The sequence below is a fragment of the Phoca vitulina genome, unplaced genomic scaffold (genome assembly GCF_004348235.1).
Source record: "Phoca vitulina isolate PV1807 unplaced genomic scaffold, GSC_HSeal_1.0 scaffold8, whole genome shotgun sequence".
In the NCBI taxonomy this organism is placed as follows: domain Eukaryota; kingdom Metazoa; phylum Chordata; class Mammalia; order Carnivora; family Phocidae; genus Phoca; species Phoca vitulina.
Window position 1 is genome coordinate 56624484 of NW_022589711.1, and position 16968 is coordinate 56641451.

Here is a 16968-nt window from a genome sequence, read left to right on the forward strand (position 1 = left end):
ACCTACTAAATGGGCATGATAATGGTACATATCCCACATAGGGAAGTTATGAAAATTATAGATAATGCAGGTAATGGTCCAGCCCCATCCCCACCACTTCCTGATCTACGCGCTCGTTTCCAGGAACACCAACCTGCTAGTGGTTCCCCCCACATGCAGCGAGCCATTTTTCACCCCACACTTTTGCTCCCTCAGCCCCTTCTCCTTCAAATGCCCTTTCCTTGGAGGCTAACGGCTCCTGCCCTCCAAGACCCAGCTTAGGTGTCACCTGCCCCAGAAAGCTTTCTCAAACTCACTACACCTTCTTCCCCACTTCATGACATTTATCACACAGTATCGCAACTAACATCTGCATGCCCTCCTCCAACTGAAGAACAGAACTATGGGAATGTTGGGGTCTCTGTTCTAAAAATGCACATTGTACACAAGCTACAGTGGACATTCAAAGTTTGTTGAATGAATGAACAAAGCAAGGGCTCTAAGAGGAAGAGGGTGACACAGGAAGTCTGTCTGCCGCTGACCTCCAAAGCCCTGCTCGTTACACTGAATGCGTGTGTGCATGTTATCTACAACATGTGCCCTTTATGTAAATATTCCTAATGCCTTGCACAATGACTAGCACATAATAGGCACTCAATAAATATTTGATGAGTAAATTAATGTAGAATAAACTCCAAAAGAGAAGAAACTGTTTGAGAGCCTAGAACCACAGGTGCAAGATAAGCCCATCACCGTGCCTATACTGAGCTGCATTTACAAGCTAAAGGCATGTGAGAGAGCCGAGCAGTGGTAACCCCCAATCTGTGGCCATACTCACCACCAGTGGGTTTATGCCCAGTCATAACCAGATAATGAGTCAGGTGGATATCCCAGCTTTAAAGGACAAGCAAAAAGTTTTTTAAAAGGGTAAACCAGGCTTGACACAAACTCTTACCAAAAAGGGGAATGAGCAAATGCTATCCACACATGACTCTCCCATGAATTCTTTCCTTCATATGTTCTCAGGGGAAAGATAGAAGGCTTCCATCGGCCCCTCTAGGGAGAAATTCAGCCAAGCCCCCAGTGAAACTAGGAATGAACCACTGTCTCAGACTCAAAGGACTTAGAATTATTAGCAGTGGAAAAACCTGTAACGTGGGCGCCTGGGTGGCTCAGTTGGTTAAGCGACTGCCTTCGGCTCAGGTCATGATCCTGGAGTCCCGGGATCGAGTCCCGCATCGGGCTCCGGGCTCAGCAGGGAGTCTGCTTCTCCCTCTCCCGCTCCCCCCTCTTGTGCTCTCTCTCTCTCATTCTCTCAAATAAATAAATAAAATCTTTAAAAAAAAAGAAAAACCTGTAACGTAACACAGAGAAAAAGCTATGCCCCATACCAGCCTCTGTCCTTAGCAGCAGTGGAATTTTGGGTGAGTCTCTATCCCTCTCCGAAGCTCAGTTTTCTCATCTGCAAAATGGAGCTAATGATATCAAGACATGGAGTATCGCTATGAGGACTGGATAAGAAAACATACACAGTGCTTCATCAGGGCCAGCAGCACAGCAAAAGCCCAGAACATGGTAAACTTGCTACTTTGCCCTCACCAAGACTCGACTAACACTTAAGTCCAAGAGGCTCTTCTTCATCCTCAGGAAAGAAAGGGACAAGCATTAAATATGGTGGGTGCTGTCAACTCTAGCCCGGAGGACCTTCAAGAGGTTGCAAAGGGTAGAGTGTTGCTAAAATTAAAGCTGAATGACATCTTACCACTGTGCTAGGGAAACCAGGAGATGGATGCAGATTTAGAAAGACTGTAATGAAAAAAAATTTACAATCATCCTCCTGGGACATGTAGTTCTTTTCTGGTTGCCAGATTTCCTGGTCATCTAAAGTGTATGTGATATATTTATTACTGTGGAAATAATTTATAACTATAAAGTCAAGTAGGCTGAAGCCAAGGACAGAACAGGAGGAGGGCTGCCAAGATCCAGGGGAAACAATGGTTAAGCCTCCTTTGAAAGTATCCATTTTTTTTTTCCACCTTTACAAAGCAGGTGAGAGCTGCTCCGGTTACGTCCCCCATAACGTGCCCCAACCCCGCAGTCCTACTTTGCCTCGTTCTGCTGCCACCCCACGGTCATAGACTCTCAAAGTCAGAAGGGGCCTTCTTCGCAGGCATTGGGGTCAACCAGGTCTACAAGGCAGGAATCTTCTGATGGCAGACAAGTTCACGTGCAACGTTTGCGTGAATGCTCCCCCCGACAGGGAGTTCGCTGCCCTGTGACATAGCTCGTTCCACGACTAGACAGCTCTGCTGAGTAAGCTGTTCCTTATCTGCCATGCCACCATGTCTCCCCCAACCTGTGCTGGTTCTCCCCTCCAAAGCAACCACCCAGGGGGCTTCTGATCCTTTCTCCACGTGAAGAAGGTGCCTCTTATTTCCTACAGGCTAGAAAGCCCAGTTTCCGCATTCATCCCACTTCCAATAGGGTGGCCTAAGCTTCTGTCTTCCAAGTAGCCCATCTCTGGGTGTGCTGCATTTTACCATGATCTGTATGGGAGCCAGGGAAACAGAACACTCCAGATGGGTCTGATCAGGCAGAGCCGAGTAGCACTGGGGTACTCCCTCCTCCAAGCCTGATATCAAATACTCCTCCTTCCCTTCTCCCTCCTCCATCCCTCTCCCTCCAGTTCCAGGCTTCCCCCTGGTTCTCTCCCCAGGGCCCTGGGAACAGAAACAAACTTGGCGGTGCCGGGGACAGTGCAAGGAGGAGGAGAAGGTGATGACGCAGCTCAGTGTCTTGCCCTTGCAGCCTCGGGCACCCAAGCAGGCAGGCTTCTCCAAAAATAACCCCATCCAAACAGTCAGCCTCTTAGTAATTTCCCAGGAGCCCTTCGTTTCAGCTTTCCAGGGTGTGGTCCTCAGTGTCCCTGTGCCCATCCGTTCCCTCGCCACCCTTCCCAGAGCTTAATGGGTTGGCTTAAGCTGACATTTACAACCATTGTTCCATATGTCAAGGGTCTAAATACACTTCAAAATATATTTTTATGGAACATTTTTATGGTTAAGTAAACTTCATCGTATGGAGTGTAATGCAGCTATGAGAAAAATATCTGTATACACTGATAGGGAAAGAGCTCCAATACGTACAGTAAAGTGAAAAAGGCAGGTTTGTAAAGCGGCAGTTATAATGGAATTTATTTACTGAGTTTTTTTTTTTTAAGACTTTCATTTATTTATTTGAGAGAGAGAGAGAAATCATGCGTGAGAGAGGGAGCCCAAGTGGGGGAGCGGCAGGCAGAGGGAGAGGGAGAAGCAGGCTCCCCGCTGAGGGAGAAACTGTTCAAGTTGTTGGAAGTTACAAGAGCAGGACTAGAACCCAAGGTCACATGTAAGACCCTTGCCCCTTCATCTTATACTTTAAACTTTTTCTAAAATAAAAAAATTACATAAAAATGGCAGGAGTTCGAGGGCATCTGGGTGGCTCAGTCGGTTAAGCATCCGACCCTTGGTTTCCGTGCAGGTCATGATCTCAGGGTCATGAATGGAGACCTGTGTCAGGCTCCGTGCTGGGTGTGGAGACTGCTTAAGATTCTCTCTCTCCCTCTCCCCCTCCACCCTCACATGCCTGCGGTCTCTCTCTCTTAAAAAAAAAAAAAATCGCCGGAGTTTGAACACTTGAGGCAGGTCGGGCTAGGGGAAAGATGCTGGAGGCTCCTTCCTCTACAGGCCCTCACTGAAATATCACTGGAGTGATCAGATCCCATGGGCCACGTGACCTGGGACGTGGGGAGCAGCTGATATGGGTGATAAATGAAGGACGCAGCTTTAATGCTGACGTAGACCATGACATGTGTATCTGAGAAGGTTAAGCAAGAAAGGCAAGAGATAACTGCACATACAGTGTGTTCTCAACCATTTAGAGAAAACAAATCCATTGAAAAGAAAAAAAAAAAAAAAACAGTGGGAAAATTGCCAAATGTTAACAGTGGTTACCTTTGAACGATGGAATATTTTTCTGTTTCTCTATACTTTTTTGTACTTTCCAAATTGTCCTCAATGGGCGTACTTGATTTTTATAATCAGAACAATAAATAAAATTTATTTTTTTTTAAGATTTTATTTATTTATTCATGAGAGACAGACAGAGAGAGGGAGAAAGAGAGAGGGAGGCAGAGGAAGAAGCAGGCTCCCCAAGGGGCAGGGAGCCCGATGCAGGACTCAATCCCAGGACCCTGGGATCATGACCTGAGCCAAAGGCAGACGCTTAACCATCTGAGCCACCCAGGTGCTCCGAATAAATAAAATTTAAATCACCAAATGGATTCTGAAGGCTACCCTGAACCCTACCCATTACCCTAGTTATGACTTTGAAACTGCATTGCTTACAATGTTACTGTTACAGATAAGACTATAAAAAGTCCATGTATTGAAACCAGAATGCTATCATGTCATTTCAGTATACATGCATACAAACAAGAATAAGGTGTTTTTCCCCAACTCAGTTTTTGGTTTGATTCATAACCCACCCCCACCCCCCCGCAGGTCAATATTGAGATAAATTAGATCTATTTTCTGTGGGTTTCTGAGGACAATTTCTAAAGGGAGATCCAAACATGTTCTGAGCAAGGGTGATAGGGCAAAGAACGGATCTGCTTCTTTGTTACTCCAGGTCAGCATAGGACCCCACCCCGAGCCTGCCTGCTGGTCAGTAAATATGGAATGAATAGAATGGGATCACTTTAGACTGCATAACTTGGGCATGAACGTTATGGTTTCGCTTTTTATTTGTTTCTTACTAGGTTTATTTACCTTAGAATCACACGTACTTCACAACTTTACAATTTGGCAGATGTTCACACTTCTTTGCTCACTAGATAGGGTCTCCTAATTTGAGCAGAGGGCTTATCCTCTGCGGTTACTCTCCCACCAACGTTCTCTACCACTTAAAAAGCTGGTGAGTACCCAAGCCTGCCAAGAGCTCTGAGCAGTCATAAGCCTGTGTTACATGACTTGATACCCAAAACAAGTCCAGGAGACACATACCCATTCTTCCCCTCACATTATACAATCCTATCCTCAAGGAACCCAGGAGAGAAGGGTTGACTCAACCCCACTCCTCTGATTCCAAGGCCTAAGCATCTTCCATCCCACTAGTACAGCCTATGCAGAGACTGGGCAGGAAGGACTTTCACTGTACAAGGAAGAAACTACAGCCCGGGAAGATAAGTAGCACAAAAAGCTAAGTGGGGTCTCTGTCTTCCGACTTCTTGCTGCCTTTTGCTATATGAGGATACTCAAAGCAGCTCCCTACCGGGCAAGCAAGCAATAGACTGGGGAACATGGAGGAGGCCAGGACAAGGGGAAAGTAAACCATTTAGTAAATACTAAGGAAAACTGATCCCTGATGATGACTGTTAATACTCCTTACCATAGCGACCATTGGGATCCATGGCTTTGTTTAATAACCGACACCTATTTAAATCCCTAAGGAATTCATTCTCTGACTTAAAGGGTGTTGTTATAACAACCATCATAACTCTGACTTTACTCTGGGGTACCAACAACAACTCTTTTACGCAAAAAGAGACACTAAAAGCAGATACCTGGCTGCATGTCTCTGGGCCTCAGTTTTCCCATCTGGAAAAGAAAAGGGTCTGGCCAGGGGATTTCAGAAGTTCCTTATAAGGCAAGCATCCTGATAAAACTTTACTCAAGTGCCCTGTGGGAATACCACAAAAATGAAACCCTCTAGAACCCCTAGGAAAAGAAACAAGTGTAGCCAGGAGGTAAACAGGGACAGGACGAAACAGCACACTAGCTTTGGGGAAACCCAGACCTGAAGTGTTTTTTTGGTTTTCCAACTTTTCCTCTGCCAAACATAAAAATAGGCAGCTGCTTCCGTGGAACTCTCAAAAAGAATTTAATTAAATAAAATCAATGAAAACAATGCTTTGTTCTCCCACAAGTGGCTCAGGAGTAGCCCGCTTAGAGACACTCTCTTCCCTGCGCTTAGAGACACTCTTCCCTGCGGAGCCAATGTCAACAGCCCAATGCTTGGGCCCAAACAAAGGCCTCCTGGCATAGGGATGAGAGGCAAAACATCTAAGTCCCCACAGTTGGCCCTATTCCAATCTGAGGGGAAAAGGGCAGCAATGAGAGAAAAATAACTAAGCTTATGAAAGGCTAGGAGAAGAGTCAAGAACGACTAAATCTGTCTTTTCTCAAATGATAATAAAGAGCTTTTGAAAGGGATAATGGAAGGGTGCAGCCTTCAATCTGAATTACTTTCTTTGTTTAACTCCGTTCTGCCTATGGTCACAGACTTTTACACCAACCCCAGAATCCTGGTTTCGCCTCTGGTTGCTGGCAAGGCCTGGGGGCCGCGTGGGAGTTGGGAGACCCGGACTCAAATCCTCTCTCTTTCCGATGTCACTTGGTTTCAACTCGGAGAAGTGGCTGCACCTTCCAGGTCTCCATTTCCAGCTTGTAAAATAAGAGGGTTCACGAGATCCCCTCTGGATCCTCAGCAGCAGAGGTGTAGGGCTGAAGGCCCTCCAGTTCTCCCCAGGGACAGGTTTAATTTCCAGAGGTCCTGGCGGCCGGATGGCAGGGCAAGCACTCTGGCCGCGGTGCCTCGGCTCCTGCCCACGCCAGCCGCCCACTCCCACGACCTGAGGGGCTTGCTTCTGCACCAACACCATCACCTGTGAGACCGATTCACCCTCCCACCCACGTCACCACTGCCGGAACAGGCCTGATTAACTAAAATCTGCCAAGCTGAGCAGAGCATATGTAAGCAAAGAAAAAGCAAAACAAACAGGAGCCCTCTCCTCGCTGGACCTCAGAATTTCTCTCAAACTGATAGAACTGAAGATACGAGCGACCCTCCCCCAGAACCAGAGGCCTCGGCTAGCCTTGCGTGTAAAAATACATAACAAGCCCCAAGCCAAAAGGGGCCAATGATCCCCGGGCTGGCTAGACGCAAGGAAAGGACCTACAAGGCAAAGCGCAAGCAAAAGGCCAAGAAGACCGAGAGCGCGCCGGGCGCTGTTTAAATTGGACCGTTCTTTCTGCAGGCTGGGGAGGCGCTCGCCATCTCCCAGCAGGGCCAGTCGCCAGAGTGCAGGGACAATGGTGCGCTAGGCAAGGTCTTTTTTTTTTTTTTTTTTGGAGGGGAACCCATGGACCCTTAATTCAAACCCGGGTCTTTAAGACGTGCGGTGGAAGTGAGGGGCTGTCCTGGTCGCATCAAGTAATGCACCACGGCCGGGGACAGGCTCTTGGCCTGGGGTAAGCTTTGTAACTGCTTTCGAGTTTCGTTTCCCCCTTTTATAGTCTGGCAGTTTGGTCTGACGGCCAAGTGGTACCTTTTCAGTGTCTCCGTCGTCCTCTCCGGCAAGAGGCGCCCCGAGCGCCGCTCCCTCCCCAGCGGCTTGAGACAATGGCCGGGTTCCGCCGGGCGGCCCTGGCAGGGCCAGCGAGGCGCCGGGATCCCGCGGCGGAGCGCACGTGCGTTTGTTATGGTGCCTGAGCCCCCACCCCCGCCGCAGGCCTCAGTTTCTCGGTCCGCAAATCCAGCTGCCGGAATACGCAGGACCCCGGAGTCTGCGAGGCGTCCCACACCTCACCGACGGTGCGGTGGGGAAAGCGGGGCTCCCGGGGGCCGAGCGCACGTGGGTTTGTTGTGGGTCCGCAGGCTCGCGGAGCCCGGGGGAAGCCAGGGCGGTCCCTGGGCCGGGACAAGCACAACGACACCCCGGCCCAAATGGTGGCCGGCCCGCGGGCGAGACGGCTGAGGCGGCGCAGGGCACCGGCTCCGCGCGCCCCGCCGCCCCGCTCCCCTCCCGCGCCCCTTCGCACGCCTCCGCCCGGGCCCCGGGCCGCGCCGCCGCCCCGCGCACCCCTACTCACTCGCTGCGCGCCCGGCCGCCCGGGCTGCGGCTCCGCCCGCTCCGCGCCCCCGCCGGCCGGCAGCCGCTCCCTTTGTTAGCGCCGGGCAGTGCCCTAGGCGTCTTCCCCAGCCCGGCCCTGCCCTGCGCTCCCCGCCCCCAGGTGCCGCCCGACTCCGCTCCCCGCAGCCGCTGGGAGCCCGGCGCCAGGTCCCGGCAGGAGGGTCTGCTGGGGACGAGTGGGGGACCGGGGCCGAGGGGTGGAGGGGACGGTGAAGGAGGGGAGAAGAGCGCGGCAGAGGGGCGGGGGAAGCGACGGTCTCCGTTATGCAAATAGTCGGGCCGACGGGGTAGGTCCCCGGTCACACGGCGCCCCAAACCCACTGGCGTGGCCCTCCGGGGGTCGCTAGTAAGAGGGTCTCCGGACGAGGGGTGCCCGGTGAGCGCACTGCGTGATGCTGGGCCCCTGCCTCTGGCTGAGGAGGCCGGACGGAGGAACAGGGGAAGGGGCGAGGCGGCTGGGCCGCGACCCCCAAATGCTGGCTCACCTCCCCACTCCGTAGGTCCCGGAGGGTTCAATCCCACACTCTCTTGGGCTTTTCAAGCGGGAACTATAAATCCTGGCTCAGCCACCGACTGACTGCGTGACCCTGAGCAAGTCACTTAACCTCTCTGAACCATTCTTATGTAGAATATGAAAACACAAAATCTCTTTCCCGGGGTTTTGACAAGAACCTCCCGACATCAGGCCTGGCAGGCACTAGGTGCTTTGGAACACCGCAAATACAAAAGGGGCACGTGGCCCCAGCTGTCTGCAGGCTGGGGAGGGGAGGCCTCAGGTAGGGTGGTGAAGGAGCGAGGTTCGTTCCTTTCACTGAGGCTGATCTGGGGCTTCTTAGGAGGTGGCGGCGAGAAGAAACCGCAGATTGAGCAAGAATCACTGCATACTAACCATCCCTTGGTGGCCCAAGGGCCACTTAGACAGAAAACCGCCCTACAGGAGGGCCGGAAGCAGCCTTGGGCCGCCACTCCAGTTCCCCGAGACAGGATGTGACTACCAATGGCAGGAATCATCGTCCGAATGTATTTTGAGCATGCACTTGGCACCAGGCTCTGTGCTTGGAGGGAAGGGCAGAGTGGAAGGTAGTCTGGGTCCTCTGGGGACACAACGTGGGGGGAACACTACCAGTGTTTGAAGCCCAGACACAGAACTCTCTCCAAATCTAGGTGACCACTCCCCATCACAACCTGAGAAAGGGGAGCTCACATCCTCATCTCAACTCCATCGCCCTTCTTCCAGATATTGCTTCCTCCCTTCCCAGATCCTGGACCCCTCCCGCTATGCCGCTGGCCCTTCCCAGCTCCTGAGGTAGCATTACTGCTCAGTACAAAGAGCTCCAGTTGGATGAGGTGCCAAGCAGAGTGAATTCCAATCTCTATGACCAACTAGCTGTGTATTGGTTTGAGTTCCTCAACATCTCTGAGTCTCTTTGAACCTCTTTCCTCTTCTGTAGGGTGGAGATACTAATGACAGTGTTGTTTTCAGGATTATGTGAAACAATCTCTATGAAGCCTTCAGCTTGGTATCTGGCATATAGAAGGTGCTCGTAACAGTAAAATGTGTTACTGGCGAGTGGAAGTAGACAAACTCATAAGACTCTTTCTGGGAGGATGCCATATTGAAGATTTCGACTTTATTCTCAGAAAATTGGAAACTCTTAAAAGATTTTATGCAGCGGCATGGCATACATCCTTGGGTTTTATACTGATTTTTCTGACAGCTTACTGGAAAATGGATGGCAGGAGCAGAGACTACAAGCATAGAGCATAGAGACCAGCTTGCAAGCTGCCATCCGGGGAAATATAACAGGAGCTGAGGCAATGACAGCAGGAATGAAAAAAAGACATGCAAATAATACCTACGATTTGGGGAGCAAAAGCGCTTTGCCTTACTATATTGTCTGTCCTGGTCAAAAGATACATGATGGCCTTAACCTCATTGTCTGGATGAGAAAGTTGAAGTCACCAAGAAAAATGGAAGAGCTAGAATTTGAACCCTCTTGCACATTAATGGAGAGCCTTAATCATTTCCTTCCTCAGTATCACTTTCGTTGTCAACACTACTTAAGAACCAACAACAAGGGGGCATCTGGCTGGCTCAGTCAAAAGAGCACGTGACTCTTGATCTGGGGGTGATGAGCCCAAGCCCCACAGCTATAGAGATTACTAAAAATACATACATAAACTTAAAAAAAAAAATGAAGAACAAGAAACAGAGGAGAGGCTTTTCTAGAAGGTTCTCCAGTCCCTGTTCCACAGTACTCTTTACAAGGAGAACTACAGCCAAATTATGGAGAAAACAAAGGAAGAGGCTCACTCTGGGTTCCTACCGGACCCTGATGAGCTGAGATGACATGAAACGCCCAAGAAGTTCCTGGGGCTATGAGGCAGAGGAGTGGGCAGGTAGGGAAGATGCCCCTGGAAGATGTCCAGGGTGGGAGCAGCTCTGGAGCCCTTCCATTTTGGGGCCACTCCCTCCAGGTTGCAGCTGGGGCCTTCTGACCTGTGAGAGGCAGGAGGTAGATGGTCCTGTCCTTCCCAGCCTGTCAAGGAGGCTTCCCCACGCATTGTTTCTGGGGCCCCTGCCTTGACAGGCTGTTTTTCATTGAAGTACAGATAACTAATTTCCCTCTGGACACTATCTCCCCATGAACTCACCCTCTGCTCATGAATAATATTTTAGGTAATGCCTTTCTTGGTCATCATTTTAGGCAGTTTACTGGCTAATACAAATAATGCCCTACTTTATAACATTCATTTGCAACAATCCACTCACAGTATTTTCATAGCACTCTTGAATTGGGGGTGGTGCTATTACACAGTCTTGTAGGGAATAAAGAAAACACAGGCAGTTGAAAATATCCTCCCAAACCCTCCTTCCTCATCCCCCTCTAGATGCTCACGTAGAACATTTGACGGCCCCCACGGTTCTTCTCTGCACACCTTCAGCACCCATTGTCCAATATAAGGGTGGGCTCAGGGTTAAAGGAACCGCCCTGTGGTCTGTCTGCACCCCCTACCTTGGGCCTCAGTGCTCTCAGCCTCAAGGATAAAGGTACCTATATGCAGCTAAGCCTATGGAACCCAAGTCAGAAAATAGAAATAGAGTCACAGCATCTCTAGGAGAACAACACTAGGGGACAGAGGCTGGACACTAGAGACAGGCCCCATGGGAGGACCACAGCCACAGGACAGGGAAATGGCTAGCCCGACCGTGCCTAGTACAGCAAGCAGGATGGGCCCCAAGACCCCAGAGTGTGATATGGGCATAGTGTGAGCAGGCATGGTCGCAGAAATGGACGTGTTGTGTGGGCACAGGTGTCCTTGCACTGTGCTTCGCCCCATCAGTTTCAGTGTCCAGCCCTGTCCTAGGAGATACGAGGAGAAACCAAGTCTCAATTATCAAATCATTTATGTTTTAGCCAAGTATCTTTTGGTTCATAATAATAATTGCCATCTACTGAACGTCTACTGTGTGCAAGGCAATCTATGTACATGTTCTCATTTAATCCTCACTTGGCGGAGGGGGTATCATTCTAGAAACCTGGTATACCCAAGTTCTCTTAGGCTACTCCTCCTGTTCTTGCCTTAAGGCCAATCTTAGCATGAAATTAATGTACGGTAGGCAAGGGATGGCTACAAATCTCATTCCAAGACCATGAAAAAGTGAGAGAGGTCTTTCCTGCAGGTTTCTTAAGGAGACAAAATGGGGTCACACCAAACATCAAGATGCAAGGCTTCCTAGATATCTGCTTACAACATCCCTTTCTCTGATGTTCTACTCCTGACATCACCTTCTCACATTTCTCCGCCTGCCTCCTCAGCATCCAGCACCCTCCCATGATGCTCCTCTAGCTCCCTCCCACCGCCCAAGCCTTTCCCTCTAGAGGTCTCCCTTAATTTGAACTAGCCTCTCTCTGTGACTCCAAAAGGTATGAGAAAAAGAGTGGGAAGCTGCAAAAAAATAAAGACAATGCACATGAACATAGATCTTTACATTTACAAATGGCTTACATATACATTACCCCACTTGAGCCCTTTGAAGACTCACAACAGCCTGTGAGGTGGGTATGGCTCCTTATCATCCCCATTTACAGATGAGAAAACTGAGGCTCAGAGGTAAAGCGAGTTGCCTAAAGCCCATCAGTGAGTGTTGAGCCGTGCCCTGAAACCAAGGCCTCCTTCCTTCGTACCACATGTGGCCCAGGGCTTCAAAAGCCTAGAAGGGCGCATCAAAATGTCAGTTACACTTCACACACTGCTGCCTGCCCCAACTGCTGCCCTGGGGCCCTGGGGCAGGACTCAGAAGCTATGCCCAGGAGACCCCATTCACTAGCAATGGAAGGAAGGGCAGGGGCAAAAGGACTCAGAAATCAAAGATGCTTGTAATAAATTCCCTCAAAGAGATCCAGAAAACTGGCTTCTCTCAAGGGACTTCTATCAGCACCAAAGTGGAAGCTGCCTCCTGGGTATTTATTACCGGAGGATGACCTTCAGAACACCTATGGTAATGGTCAGGCTTTGTGCAAGAGAGTATATGGGGCAGTGAAACATCTCTGAAATTAACAAATATTTGGGGGGGAAAGGGATCAGTATCTGATGCCTGTTGGTGATGTCTCCCAAACCTGCCTCTGTAGGGTCTCATGTTTTTAAAAAGCTATTTTTAATAGTTGTTCTAATTTTACAGATCAAGTTTGCTTTAGGAAATTTAGAAAAGACATACAGGTCTAAAGAAGCAAGGGGGAATTATTGTCAGCCCATTAGCCACAGGCAGAATTAACCTTTTGGCCTATTTTCTTCTAGTCATTTGCTATATATTTTTCTACAACTTTCCATAGTTGAAATCATAATCTATATAAATGATATCCAGGTTTTTTTTCCCCATGGACAGTATAACAGAAGCATTTCCTATATGTATGTCATAATAAATTTATTCATTCACTTCAGCCCTTATTAGATGCAAAGCTAACATTCTTAGGCAAGTTGTTAGTGGTGTATTGTACCATTTGTTGGCTGTACGAGAGACAGTTTAGGGACTAAGGGTGTTTACTGACTCTGGAGTCAGGCCGCCTGGGTTTGAATCCTGATTCTGCCACATCCTAGTTGTGTGACCTCAGACAAGTTAATTAACCTCTCTGGCTCCATCTCCTAACCTATAAAATGAGAATAGTAGTATCTACCTCACAAAGTGGTTCTAAAGATGAAATGAGTTAATTACATGAAAAGTGCTTAGAATAAGAGATGTCATGGTAAGCACTAAGTAGTAGCTATTAGCAATATATGGTGTATGTGGTTGCATCATAAATTATTCAACTATTCTCCTGCAGCTGGACATTAAGGTTGCTTTCAATTCTTCCACTATGATAAATAGCCCTATAAACCACTGACTGCATGCATCAGGGGAGGAAAGGTAGATTGAGACTCTGCTGTGAAAACATTTGAATGCCAAGATAAGGCATTAAGAATTAAGAAATTCAGGATAAACGACCCAGGAGAAAAACTCACCTTGGAAGGAGGCATCCAATCAACTTGAAGAGATGACGTTTAATTCTATGTGGCAAACATTTGTTGAACTCTGTGGGCCAGAAATGGTCTAGGCCAGGTCAGGAAACACAGAGATGAACAGGGGACACCAAGAAGAACAAGAGACAGACAGGCCCGACTCCCCAGGACCTTTAGTCAGTTATGAAAATGTCACACTGTTATGTCCAGGAGTAAATTTTCACCGTGACATATTTCTACATTATCACCTATGTGGACAGGGATTACGAAACACCCCATTTCAAATGACCGATACAGCAGAAAGTACAAACTTGGCCAGTCCTCCCTTCATGCCCTCATTGAGAAGGCTTGATCAAGAATGCCTGTTTCTCGGGGCGCCTGGATGGCTCAGTCAGTTAAGCATCTGCCTTCGGCTCAGGTCATGATTCCGGAATCTTGGGATCGAGCCCCGCATCGGGCTCCCTGCTCACTGGGGAGTCTGCTTCTCCCTCTACCCCGCACCCTACTCGTGCTCTCTCTCTCACTTGCTTTCTCTCTCTCAAATAAATAAAATCTTTAAAAGAAAAAATGCCTATTTCTCAGAAGTATCGTGACACTAGAGATGGCATTCCTGAAGCTCTTCATATAGTGTCTGGTACATGGCAAAGGCTCAAAAAACGAAGAGCTGATAGTTACTGAGCATTTGTCAAGTGCCAGGCACTATGCTAAATACTCTTCAACCATTCCGTCATGGAACACCTGCAGCAACCCCGTTAGGTAGAGACGATTGGTTTTATTGTTCATATTTTATAGATGAGGAAACAAAGAAGTAAGTGACTTAACCAGGGTCACACAAGGAATAAGTGGTGAAGCTGGATTCTTAACCAAGGCATTTGATTCATTACAGCAACCCTATAGCCAGAGTTGAATTCTGGTGGTTTAGATATTCAAAGGATCACGTCCTTGCTTACTGTGCTTCACCAGCTTCTCCGCAAAGAGAACTGATGTTTCATGGGAGAAGTTACACAGCACAGAGTGCCCCAGTCGCTGAGTCAGCAGGCCTGACTCCTACCGCCAACATTCACAATTCAGACTGCAGAAATCAGATCAGGTACTTCGCCCTTTGCTACTCAGTGAAATGAGGGCAGTTGGACTAAATTAGTTGTTTCCCAACCGAGTGGACCTTTCAAATCACATGCAGAAATCATTTAAAATATAAATTCTATTCCCCCTCCAACATTCCAGTGACTCAGGGATCAGACCTTGGGTATCTGTAATTGTTAGCATGGTCCCCAGGCAGTGTTAATGATGGGCAGGATTGGCAGACGAGTCCACGAGGTTTCATCCAAGGCTCTTTCTAACTTGTCCCAGAGAAGTTCCTCCAACAGAATAAAAAGCCGCCCACCGTGCCTGAGCACGGCGGTGCTCCATGATGAGGGGAGCCCTCTCTCCCAATATCACCCCGAGTGGGGGACCTTCTGCCAACGGAGTGTGACCTTTGGGTGGCTCAGACATGGCTGCAGCCTCAGCCACATTCTTGTTGACCATCATCACCAATAGGTTGTTTTTTTTTTTTAAGATTTTATTTATTTATTAGAGAGAGAGAAAGAGAGAGAGAGAGCACGAGCACAAGCGGGGGGAGGCAGAGGGAGAAGCAGACTCCCTGCCGAGCAGGGAGCCTGACGTGGGGCTCAATCCCAGGACCCCGGGATCATGACCTGAGCCGAAGGCAGACGCCTAACTGACCGAGCCACCCAGGCGCCCCCATCATCTCCAATAGTTAATGGGCCACCAACAGCTGGACAATAACCTTTGGGAAGGGCCGTATTTCCCCATCACCGGCATAGCTCCTAAAGGTCAAATGTCTCCTGGAAAGCGGCATGAGCATTCCAGCTCCTCCTTGTGTCAGGTACAACACAAAACCTTCGGCAGCTTCTCAGGAAAAAGCTGAGTGCACAGCTGCAGCATTATCTTGCTGGGAGTTGGTGCGGGCATTCGCGACACGAATTAACCCATAACCAGCTCTGCTAAGGTCTAAGTGTGTGCATAATCAGACAGGCATTTGAGGAGCACTGACAAGGCTCAGTGCAGGAAGGAGCCCCTGAACAATGCCACATTATCCATTACAGTCTTCCTTCGCTGATAACATAAAGTGCTCAACTGTCAAGTTCAATTAGCAAGCAGTGGTCTATAAGGAGAATAACAGCCTGTACCTGTCAACCGAACTGGCTCAGAGCGCTGCAGAGTCATGACCTGAAGCCCTCAGAATGACTCCATCCAGAAGTCAGGGACACCAGGGCAGGCCCACTTGGGCCGAAAATTTGTGTGTGTTCTTGAGGGTTTGGAGGAGGGGGGAGTACAGACTCTTGTATTAAATATATACCATTGTAGTAAAAGACTTGTATCAAATCAGCTTGGGGTCCTATCACATGAGCTGTAACTCCAGGGAGCAAGGGATACCATCTATCACACCTCTTTGGCCAGGTCCTCTGTGAGGTCTTTCTCAAACTCGCAGAAAGGATGGAGAGTAGGAAACTTATCTCCTTGCCCAAAATAGACTCCAAGCTCCTAAGTCCACATTCAGAGGGAACTAACTCTACAGGAGAGATCTTTATGTGTAGAATCTGGGCCTCATCTGATGGTTGGGTTAAGAACAAAGGGGCGCAGTGCACCTGCTTGATTTTAATCTACCCCCTTTAAAATGTGTTCCTCACTTAGAGGACTCCCAAGATGCTTTGCTGTATATCTTTCAATTGATCTCTATTTTGCAGATAAATCAGCTGAGGCCTAGAGACTCAAATGGGCTGGCAAAGATTACCTAGCTAATAAGGGGCAAAGTTTGGACTAGAGCCTACATCTTCTGACTCTGTTATAGATGCTAATAAGGGGCCACAGGGCAGACCGGAAAGTATAGAGAGAATCAGAGACTTAAAAAGCAGAAAGTGCTGTGGGCCAGCCCCCCATAATGAGACCCCTGAGAGGCATCAGGCTCTGCTCATTATTTTCCAATTTTCAGAGTGGTCAGGGATCATTAGGCTGGGTTTTCGGCCTGTCTCTTCAAAGGGCTAGGGAAAACACAGAAAGTGATAAATGGAGATGGTAGAGAATGGCCAGATGCCTGGTGGAATGTTATTGTTTCTGCTGGGAAGAAGGAAGTCACTCATCTGTGTGAGGCTAGACCCCTGATGGTACATTTCCTTCACCTCAGTGTTTTTTGGCATAGAGGGTGAGGTGGCCCTTACTACTTTGGAGATCTCGTGAGCTAGAAGAAATCATAATTCTCACTTTATTGATTACTGAGGTGAAATGGAGCATGTTAAGATTAGGATCTGGATCTTCCAGAATGATCTGAGAGATAATAAGGACTTCCTCAAGGGTGCCTGGGTGGCTCAGTTGGTTGAGCGACTGCCTTCAGCTCAGGTCATGATCCTGGAGTCCCGGGATCGAGTCCCGCATCGGGCTCCCTGCTCGGCAGGGAGTCTGCTTCTCCCTCTGACCCTCCTCCCTCTCATGCTCTCTGTCTCTCATTCTCTCTCTCTCTCAAATAAATAAATAAAATC

The 16968-nt window shown here is 48.8% G+C and overlaps 1 protein-coding gene across 9 annotated transcripts in view; it reads right to left on the minus strand.

Moving 5' to 3' along the window:
• Nucleotides 1–8526, minus strand: part of ST6GAL1 (ST6 beta-galactoside alpha-2,6-sialyltransferase 1) — a 118272-nt gene extending 109746 nt beyond the window's left edge. For 6 of the 9 annotated variants that reach the window (XM_032406945.1, XM_032406940.1, XM_032406944.1 and 3 more), the window contains exon 1: nt 7346–7819. The gene's annotated coding sequence lies outside the window, so the exon portion shown is untranslated. Of the gene's footprint in view, nt 1–7345; nt 7820–7889; nt 8276–8415 lie in introns of those variants that run through there. The other 3 variants (XM_032406935.1, XM_032406939.1, XM_032406936.1) reach the window with 3 other exon arrangements.
• Nucleotides 8527–16968: the final 8442 nt, after the last annotated feature.